The following is a 10,717-nucleotide window of genomic DNA, read 5'->3' as shown; positions in this document are numbered from 1 at the left end:
ATAGAGCTTCCTAAAGACTCTAGAAACACCTAATGCTATGCACAAGCTACTGATGCTTAGGGCTTAGTGTCCAGAACCACCTTCTTCGTCATCCTCTTATATCTCAACTCAGTTATGAGTACCAACTTGTCACCAACTTTGCTCTCAGGCCTACTACCACAATGATTGAGAAAGAATAAAGCAGCCTGTCACATCTGGAGCTGACTGGACATCCACAGCTAGACCACAATACTATGTATAAGCTTGTCTGATACTAAGCTGTTCTGTTCCTCTGTTGGATACAGTCTCACAGAATACCAACCATAATCAAGATTATTCTGAGACCATGATAATATGAAACAAAACAAGGCCACTTCATAATTTTGTCTAAGCATGACAAAATCACAGTCACTGTGCCACCCACAAAACACCTAATCATAGAATTCCCCCCCACACACTTTATTTTAGCATTAAATCTAAAATGAACCTTGCTTCCTTAGACCCTCCCCCAAATCATCCATCTCAGACCCAAATTCTATATTAAGTTCTTTCTATCACCCTCTTACTTATGGTCTCCCATGGTATGTTTTCTCTCTCGCTGCAAGGAGTAATAAATCCAACTTGTTCAGCTACAGACCTGTCCCTGTTGGTCTTTGTTTGAAGAGCATTGACATGAGTGTATTTCTGGCCTGAGATGGAAAGCAGGAGAGAATCCCTATGTTTGATTGACAACAGGACACATATTAACAAGTGTTGTTCTTCCAACCCTTTTCCCCAGATATTCTCTCCACTGGGTGGGTCACTGCTGGTGCATGCAGGTGCTAAGCCCTGGCTCCGTCTATTTGTGATGGTCTCTATTTTCTGCTCCATGCTGGCTCTGGGCTGTCTTCTGTCAACCTCGTAGAGTTCCTTGCCTAATGTCCATGCCCCAGGCCTGGCACCTGAGAGGTGGGAGCCTCGTCTAATTCCCCGAAGTCTGGGCAATGTAGGTGCCCCACGGGGTTCCAGAATGTTTATGGTTATTCACATTGCCATTAAGAATTAAACTATTTTGTTCACAAAGAGACTGCCCTGATAAGCAACCAGGATATATTGTACAGTACAGGGAACTATAGCCATTTTTTTGTAATAACTTTAAATGGAGTATAATCTATAAAAATACTGAATCACTATGCTATACACAAAGAAACTAATAAAATATTGTAAACCAACTATACTTCAATAAAAAAGAGACTGCCCAGACCCCATTCTATTCTCCCCAACTTGTGCTGGAGACATCACAAGAGATAAAAATTTATGTGCCTAATTAGCTGAGCAAATTTGAATTGAGTGCCTTAGATGGGTAGAGCACTATGTAAGGCACATGTTGGAGTTACAACCCAAATGATGAAACAATCTTTCTCTCCAAGAAGCTGTTTACTGGAAAAGATACACACAATCATATAAGGAGGCAAATGGAATGCTATAATATAGGAAAAAGGAAAGTGTAGATAATTTCAGTATCTTAAAATTTTTCCAAATATTTACTTATTTCATTGGAATTTTATCCTTCCAAATAAATGGAAAATTATAGTTAGTTCTGCTCATTTCTCTTACTGTTGCAATGAACTGTATATTATGAAAACTAGGAGTTAAATAGATTTCCCTGATGTGCAAGAAGCCACAACATATGCGTGGGTGATCTCAGAATCTCAAAGTGTACCTTAATTTAATTTGTAGTATAACCTAATGATTTCCTGGGACATACTGACTTCTCAATATTTTTCTTAATGTCTTAAAGTAGACCATGAAAGAACTTTGAATAAAAAATCAAGACCCAGGTATTGGGTAAACAATTTTGAGTGCCAAATTTTATTGTCAAGCTATGGTAGTATGATATAGTGATGCTGAGAGAAGATTCTGGAGCCACACTGCCTGGATTTGAATTCAGACTCCACTCTTTACTAGAAGTATGACCTTAAGAAATGAATTAATTTCTCTCTGCCTCATTGATAAGACAGGGATAATAATAGTATCTACTTTATAATGTTGTTGAAAGGATTAAATTAGTTAATTATGTAAAGTACTTAGAACAGTGCTTGGCACCTAGAAAGCCCTGTATTTGTTGGACTATTACTACTATTAAAGGCCTTAAAATAGGAAAGGGAAAATCCCACTAGGAAAAGCAAATATATAGAAAGGGCTGAAGATCAACCACTGAAATAAGCTAGTACAAAGATTAAAAGACAACTAATTGTAAAAGCAACTGTAACTAAAATAAACAGTTAAGGGATAAACATGAAGTTGTAAAAAATGACATTAAAAACACAAAATATGGGGGAAGGGAGTTAAAAATGTAGATGTTTTAGAATGAGTTTGAACTTAAATGACTGCCAGTTTAAAACAAGTAGATATAGTTATAGGTCAATATATATGAATTCCATGGGAACCACAAGTCAAAAACCTACAACAGATACACAAAAACTGAGAAGAATGGAACACAAGCACACTATGAAAAAGATCATCAAACCACAAGGGAAGGAACAAAAAGAAAAAATGCACAGAGAAGAACTACATAAACAACCAGAAAGTAAATAATTAAATGGCAATAAGCGCGTACTTATCAATAATCACTTGAAATGTCAATGTACTAGATGGTCCAATCAAAAGACATAGGATGGCTTATTAGATTAAAAACAAGAGCTGTCAATATGCTGCATACAAAAGACTCAATTCAGCGCTAAAGACACATAGACTGGAAGTGAGGGAATGGAAAAAGAGATTTCATGCAAATGGAATCTACAAGAAAGCAAGGGTAGCAATACTTACATGCGACAAAATAGACTTTAAAACAAAGGCTATAACAAAAGACAAAGAAGAGCATTATATAATGATAAAAGGATCAATAAAAGAAGAGAATATTACACTCATTAACAGATATTCACTCAATACAGGAACACCTAAATGAAGCAAATCATAACAAACATAAAAGGAGATATTGACAACAATACAGTAATAGTAGGGGAATTTAACATCCCATTTCCATCAATGAACAGATCATCCAGACAGAAAATCAGTAAGGCAACAGTGGTCTTAAATGACACAGTAGACTGGTTAGATTTTATAGGTATCTATAGGACATTCTATCCAAAACCAGCAGAATACACATTTTTTTTTCCAAGTGCAATGAAACATTCTCCAGGATAGATTACAGAATAAGCCTCAACATTAGTTGGGCACTGAAGAAGCTGGTTTGAGAGGGAGAGGTTGAACTGTGATGCAGTCAGAACAGATGCCTCAGCTGACCCCAGAGGAAGCTGTGGAGCTGGAATGGCCCTTCAGAGTTGTCCTGAATTGGGACCAGGGGGCTGCACCTCAGTTCCTCCACAATGACTAGTCATTGGATTTGGCCACTCCTCCAGAAAAGGGGCATGACATTGGGCAATGAACAAGACGGGCAAAACATGGATTTTACTCTATAGTTGGAGAATTCAGAAGTAAGTATATAAATATAGAAACAATATAATTAATGAGGGATCAATGCTATTAATGAAAAAATTTTAAAAGATGATATGTTAGTGACTAGGAGGGGCAGCATAATGTCATGGTTAAGGGCAAGGACTCTGGAGACTTGACTGCTTGAGGTCCAGTCCTGGCACTGCCATTACTTGCTAAGACATAAGGCAAATTAAAACCTTTGTGACTTATTTTGTAGAGTCTCCTCATCTGTAAAATCAGAATAAAAGTAACTACACAGTTGTCATAAGGACTTAAATTTGTTAATTTGGTTTGCTTCTGGTGATCTGAGAATGCTTGGCGCATAGTTCCCAGAAAATGTTAGCAGTTATCATCATTGTTGTTATACGGTAGGGAGGTGGGTAGTTAGGGAAGACCTTGTTGAGAAGGTGACATTTGATCACCTTCTCATTATTCAAACTGAATGATGAGGTAGAAACAGTTCTGAAAAGCCAGAATGCCCTAATTATAGACAAATGGCGAAGCATTTAGAGGCTCTGAGTCGGGAAAGATCTTGGCTTATTACAGGAACAGAAATCCAGCTTATTACAGGAACAGAAAGTTCAAAGTGTAGTGAAGAAGTTCAAAGGCTTAGAGCTAGGTGTGGCATTATAAAAAATACACAGTTGGCCTTTGTTTCCAATTCCTGACACAGTGCTGTGTAACATTTTAATTTTCTGAGTGATAGGAGTGATTTGAATGTCTTCTGTTCTTTATGAAGGCCCCTTTCAATCATACCCAAGCTTATGCTAGTGAAGTTACTCTTGGTGGGCACCTAGATAGCTTCAAGACTGGGTGCTGGTTGCCAAGGGAACCAACCACTTGATTAGAAGGTTGTAACTTTCAGCTCCACCCCCTGGGCCTCTGAGGAGAGAACAGAGACTGGAGACTGAGTTGATCACCAACAGCCAATGATTTAATCACTTATGTCTATAAAGTTGAGCCTCCATAAAAACCCCTAAGTGGCTGTGTTTGAAGAGCTTCAGAGTTGGTGAACACATCCACGTGCTAGGAAGATGGTGCATCCCAACCCCATGGGAACAGAAGCTCCTGTGCTTGGGACCCTTCTAGACCTTGCCTTATGTATCTTGTCATCTAGCTATTCATTTGCATCCTTTATAATAAACTGGTGATAGTAAGTAAAGAGTCTTCTGAGTCCTGTGAGCCATTCTAGCAAACTATCAAACCCTGAAGGGGGTGGTTGTGGAAACCTCTGACTTTGTAGCCAAGTCAGACAGAAGTGTTGTTACCCTGGGAACCCAATACATGTGACTGGCAACTAAAGTGAGGGCAGCCATGTGGAACTGTGTCCTTAAACCTGTGAAGTCTGACACTGAGTAATTGGTGTCAGAATTGAAATTGAATTGGAGGATACCCAATTTGTGTCCAAAGCTGGAGAACTGATTTTTGATGTGGAAAACCTCCACATATTGGGTTTCAGAAGAGTTGTGAAGAAAACAGCTCAGTAGGCATTGGCCAGATCAGACTGCACAGCAATAGATTTATTATCCATTTATGAGTCTATGTCACCACCACCACCCCTACCTGGACAGTAATGACTTTAGGAAAAGGACTGTTGTGGATGGTGTGACGCACCACCCAGATGTCCCCTTCAGGACTGCAGTACTTATCCCCCAGCTTCTGGTGAGTCTTGCTGCCCCCAGGTGTCAGCTTTCTTCTCCAGAATTGCCATTGGCTGAAGAGCAATGCCTCACCCAAGATTACACCTCCCTCCTGGGGAAAGCCTGCGTCCAATGGCTCATTCGTTTGAGTTTATAAAGGCCCAGCCCCCTCACCTCAATTGGGAACAAGTCCATAGCGCCGTTCTAGTTTCTGAGCTCCCTATTAATTTGGCTGAGGTCTTTCTTATCACTACATCAGAGCCTAACATTGCCAGCTGCCCAATCTTACTTCTTTCTTATCTTCCATTGCTGTGTAGTAGTTATAATATGAATATACAATTAACAATTTATCAATTCTACTCGATTGACATTTGTGTTCTTTCCAGTGTTTACCTGTTATGAATGGAACTTTCTCGAGCATTTTTTTTTTTTTTTTGGTGGACATAAGCACTCATTTCTCTTGGGTGTATACTCAGTTGTAGACTATGTACTTAACAGGTATAGAGTGTTTTTAGCTTTAGTAGAAGCTTCCCAACAGCTTTCAAAGTGATTGTATAATTTTACACTCCCACCAGCAATGCATGAGATTTCCTGTTACTCTGCATTCTCACCAAACTTGGTATTGCAAGTCCTTCAAACCTTGAACCACTCTAGTGGGGGTATCTGGGAAGTATTTTATAGTCTAGATTCTTATTTCCCTCTTGCAAGTCCAAATTCACCCACCCCATATTTGGACAAAATAAGAATAACATAAAATGAGTAAAGAAGCAAGAGAGAAACGGTAAAAGAGGATAAACTTACTGACTACATATGTGTAATAAGCAGTAGTCAATGGACAGCATTCAAACCTGACAAAATAAATAGTAGAAGCCTAAGTAAGGAAAAATGGGACTGACAGCAATATTAAAGGAAATGGTATAATGAAAACCAATAGAAAAAAAAAACAAATTTTCTAAATATCAAAAGAATTTTAAAAATAATAAAAGGAAGCAGACTACAAGGAGAAACATGGTAAATATAGGATAATATCACAGAAAATATAAATGAACAGAACTGAGATCATATATATTAGTCATATTAATACATGGGAATGAGCTTGTTACCTTTTTAAAGAAAAGAATTTTCTAATTGGCTCTCAAAAAATATTCCTAAAGATTAAAACTAAACTAATGTGAAAGTGTGGCAAAAAAATACAAACAAACCAGGAAAGCAGGGGTTGCAATCCTGATACCAAAGTGTGCAGGGAGAAATAGACAGAGAGAGACACAATAATAACAGACAAATTTAACACACCAATTTCAACCCAAGAAAAGTGGACAAAAATTCAGTAATGGTGTAGAATATTCAGAAAACATCAGTAAGGTAGGTCATGTAGACTTACTTTGAACTTTCCATTAAAATTTTAGAGAATATGGCTCTTTTTCAATCACGCATGAAAATTCATAAAAATAAACCATAAATTATGTCACCAAAACTCTCAGTATGTTTCATAAAGTAGAAATAACATCAACATTTTCACAGCACAAAACAAAATCAGATAACAAAAAAGCCCTTTCATATGAGAATTTTAACTCTATAAAGCACTCTTTTGTAAAAGGAGAATTATAAATAAAACCTGTACTATTTCTCAAATGTAGTAATAATAAAACATAAAATACCTAGGAGGCCAATTGATGATCACTTAAAAAATTATAGCCTTAAATACTGAGCAGTAAAAATAAAAGAATGCATGTAAATGAACTCAAATCTGTAAAACCAACAGCATCATAATTCAAAAGAAAGCAGGCTGAAGGAATCAATGAAGATAAAAGGAGGTATGAGTGAAGTAGAAAACACAAAAACAGTAGAGATAATAAATAAATCAAATTGCTGTTCTGCAAGGGTCAACAAAACAAGACAAACCGCTAGCTAACCTAATTAAGAAAAAAGAAGAGGAAAAATCCCAAATATACAAAGTAAAAATGGATAAGGAGGAAATGAACATTGAAATAGAGGAATTTTTTTAATCATAAGACTTCTCTTTCTGCTGCTACCAAACCCTGGATGCTGCAGCTTGACTAACTAGTATCTACTGGACTTGACTGAAGTAGCTACTGCCGTCAGCACCAAAGGAACTTCTGCACCAAGAACTGTTTTCCTGTTACTATTTCCCTTGACACTCAGGTGCTTCTGCTATGATCCCCACCTTGATAGTGGATTAAGCATGGAGGCTGCTGACTACAATCAAACTTTAGCACAGGTGTGTCTAAGTTGCATGACTGCACCCTAGCTAGAAGGAACCCGTGGAGGTGAGATGCCTGGGTTCTAATGTATAGATATGAGCTGAAATTCTCTAGACATTTCAAAGGTGCTCAGAAAGTTCTGAGCAGTCATGTCAAATAACCACTTCAAGTATTCAACTTCTTGCCAGCCTCATGTGGAATTACAAAATTATTTGTATTAGTAAATAATTAGAAACAACCTAAATACTCATCAATAAAGAGATGGTTTCTTACTTTGGTATACTATATAAAAATGGAAAGATTGAGAAAGTTCTGTATGGGATAGTATCTTTAAAAAGTCTTTAGATATACAAGTTCAAGATACAGAAATATATGCACCATAGGCACACGTGTGTTTGTGAGCACTAATAGCATGATCGTATTCATATTCATAAACAAATGTAAATATCTGCAGATCATTCTATACAAATACATAAAAAAGGACTGGAGAAATACATATAAATGTTAAGTTTGATTGCTTTTAGGTGGGAAAGACTATGTTGAGTGTTAGGGGCACAGTAAATTAATTCTCTACAACTCTCACCATGTAAATCTATTATCATAAGGCTCTATTTGTGTTTGCTCAGTGAATTTTTTTAGGGGGGCAGGTAATTAGGTTTATTTATTTATTTAATGGAATTGCTGGGGATTGAACCCAGGACCTCATTCATGCTAAGCACACTCTATCACTGAGCTCTAACGTCAGTGAGTTTTTTAAAAATTAAATTTATGGAGAAGATGAAGATTTGGAATATAAATTGGTAGTTCATATGATCTACAAATTTGGCTCCAAGGTTCTTAACGGCCAAAGTAAAAAGGACAGCATCCTCAGTTTCATAGGTTACCCCGTCCACAAGGGGAGGAGGAAATTTCAGTTACTCCTGGGGCCTCAACATTTTACCTCATATTAAGGTATCATGGTATAATACAAAATAAATATTTGGTTTTTGTCCCTGTTTCCCAGCACAAAGTTTCTAAAACCCTAGGAATCACCTGAGTGATGAGTGTCTTCTGTATGCTAATGAGATGTCTGGTAGCTGGGGGACCCTAGACAGCTTCAGAGGGCTGGTCACCAGGAAGACCAAGACATGATTAGAGGGTTAGAGCCCCTCACCTCCCACTTCTGGATAAGGGAGAGGGCCACGAGATTGGGTTCAATCACCAATGGCGAGTGATTTAATCAATCATGCCTATATAGTGCATCAGTATAAATATCCCAAGAGACAGGGTCCAGGGAGTTTCCTTGTTGGTGAACACGTTGATGTGCTGGGATGGTGGCTCCCCCAGAGAGGGCATAGAACCTCACACCCTTCATCTCCCCATACCTTGCCCTATACAGCTCTTCCATTTGGCTGTTCTGTGTCGTATCCTTCATAATAAACTGGTAATAGTAAATAAGGCACTTTCCTGAGCTCAGTGAGTCCTTCTGACAAATTATCAAACCTGAATCTGGCTACCAAATTTATAGCCAGTCAGTCAGCAGTATGGGTGGCAACCTGGGACCTGTAATTGGCATTTGAAGTGGGGGCAGTCTTGTGGGACTGAGCCCTTACATTGTGGGGTCTGTGCTAACTCTGGACAGTTAGTGTCAGGATTGGATTGAATTGTTGGATACCCAGTTGGTGTCGGAGAATCAGAGAACTGGTATTGTAAAAGACACCACGTGTTTGGTATCAGGAAAAAAAATTTTCAGATATGAATAACTTTTTTTAATGAGTCTCTAAGTAGTATTGAGTAATGTATGTGACCATTTTCCCAAGATCACACCTATATTAAATGCAATAGTGGAAAAGTTCCAACTTGAGGAAGCAATCAGTTCCAACTTGAAGAACCAATTAGTATCTTCCTCACACTAAGTAGTATCATTGGTCATCAGGGAAGGGAAGGCAGTTGGAAGGACAGTCAGAGCTGCACAGTCAACCTGGATATAGTGCTAAGCACAAATCCTGATCCCAATGGAACTTCATTGGTAAGGATAAAATACTGGTCATAAATCTCCCAGCAACTTCTTTAAATATTAATGCTTTGTAATAAGACCAGGGCTCATTTATTAATAGCCAACATCTTTATAGGTCAGGTTTAATGATTTAAGATATACATTTACATTACTCCCTCTCATTGTTAGTTAACTTCTACAAGCACCCTCCGGATAGAGAACTAAGCATGGAGCAGACACTGTTGATACCCTGTCCCATATTTCTTTTGCCTACCTGAGTTCACCTGGAGCTGCAAATGAGCAGAGTTATGAGCACCTGGTAGCTTCCCAACTTAAGCATCTGTGTCTGTCTTCTTTCCTGGCTGAAGGTTTTCTTTTGTCACTTCCTCACTTCTGCTTCTTATGCATATTTAGAGCATGTGTTGATTTCCATATTCTTATGTGAAATAAACTAGAATAAGATACAGTAACTTATGGCAAATTCTTAGGCAGAAACTATGAGCCCTCTAAGGCTTCAGAAGTTTGTTTAAAAACTTATGAATCAATATCTGGCATTGTAGAAAATCCACCAAAAATCACATTTCTAGTAACCGCTGTTAAAGCCTAATTGAAAGATCTGTTTGCCTTAACATTTCTCAACTCCAAGTTAAGGACTGAACCCTTTGGAGATCCTTTTATTGAATGAATAAAGAGCCCATCTCCATCATTTCCATCAGTCAATCTTCCTTCTTAAATATATGATAATCTTGAAAAAACGCAAAGCAAAGTGATTTGTTTAAACATGCCTACCAGGTGATCACTGCCTTAGTTGTCTTTTCAGAAATGGTAGCAGCCTAGAGGATTTTCTGTGCTCTAAGCCTTAAATTCGTTGTGGAGAATAAAGACAAATTTGCTTTCCTGGGTTGTGAGATTCTGAAGCACAGTGAGTAATGTGTGGATGCATGGCTACTCTCTAAAGCTTGAGGGACAGCTGAGAAAAGTATACACTGTTATTATATAATCTGTGTTTACTGAGGTAAGGGGAGTTCAGAGGAAAATCAAATGAAAAAGTAACGGCCAACATTTGCAAATGTTTTGTAGTAAATGTGATAAAATTATGAAATCCATCTGCTCCTTGTTCTGCAAATTTCCAGGATGCAGAGTCTGACACTTGCTTTCAAATGAAGAACTTATCTCCAAGGATCAGAAAAACTTCAGTTCACATTATGGCCACAAGGCTTTAAATTATGTCTGATTTGTTTTCATCCCCTCACTTGCTTTTTGTTTTGAAAACATCTTTCATTAGCATGTTTTCCACTGTGCTCCATTCAACACATAAGTTAGGTGTTCATGTTTGTGGACAGAATATGTTTTGAAGTAAATGCCAAGTTTGATCAAGATCTATTGCAACTGATTCCTCATAGCTTTTTATATTTCCTTCTGGG

This window comes from Camelus bactrianus, chromosome X, assembly GCF_048773025.1.
Source record: "Camelus bactrianus isolate YW-2024 breed Bactrian camel chromosome X, ASM4877302v1, whole genome shotgun sequence".
In the NCBI taxonomy this organism is placed as follows: Eukaryota; Metazoa; Chordata; class Mammalia; order Artiodactyla; family Camelidae; genus Camelus; species Camelus bactrianus.
The sequence above is the reverse complement of the archived record's forward strand: the minus strand, read 5'-3'. Positions refer to the sequence as shown.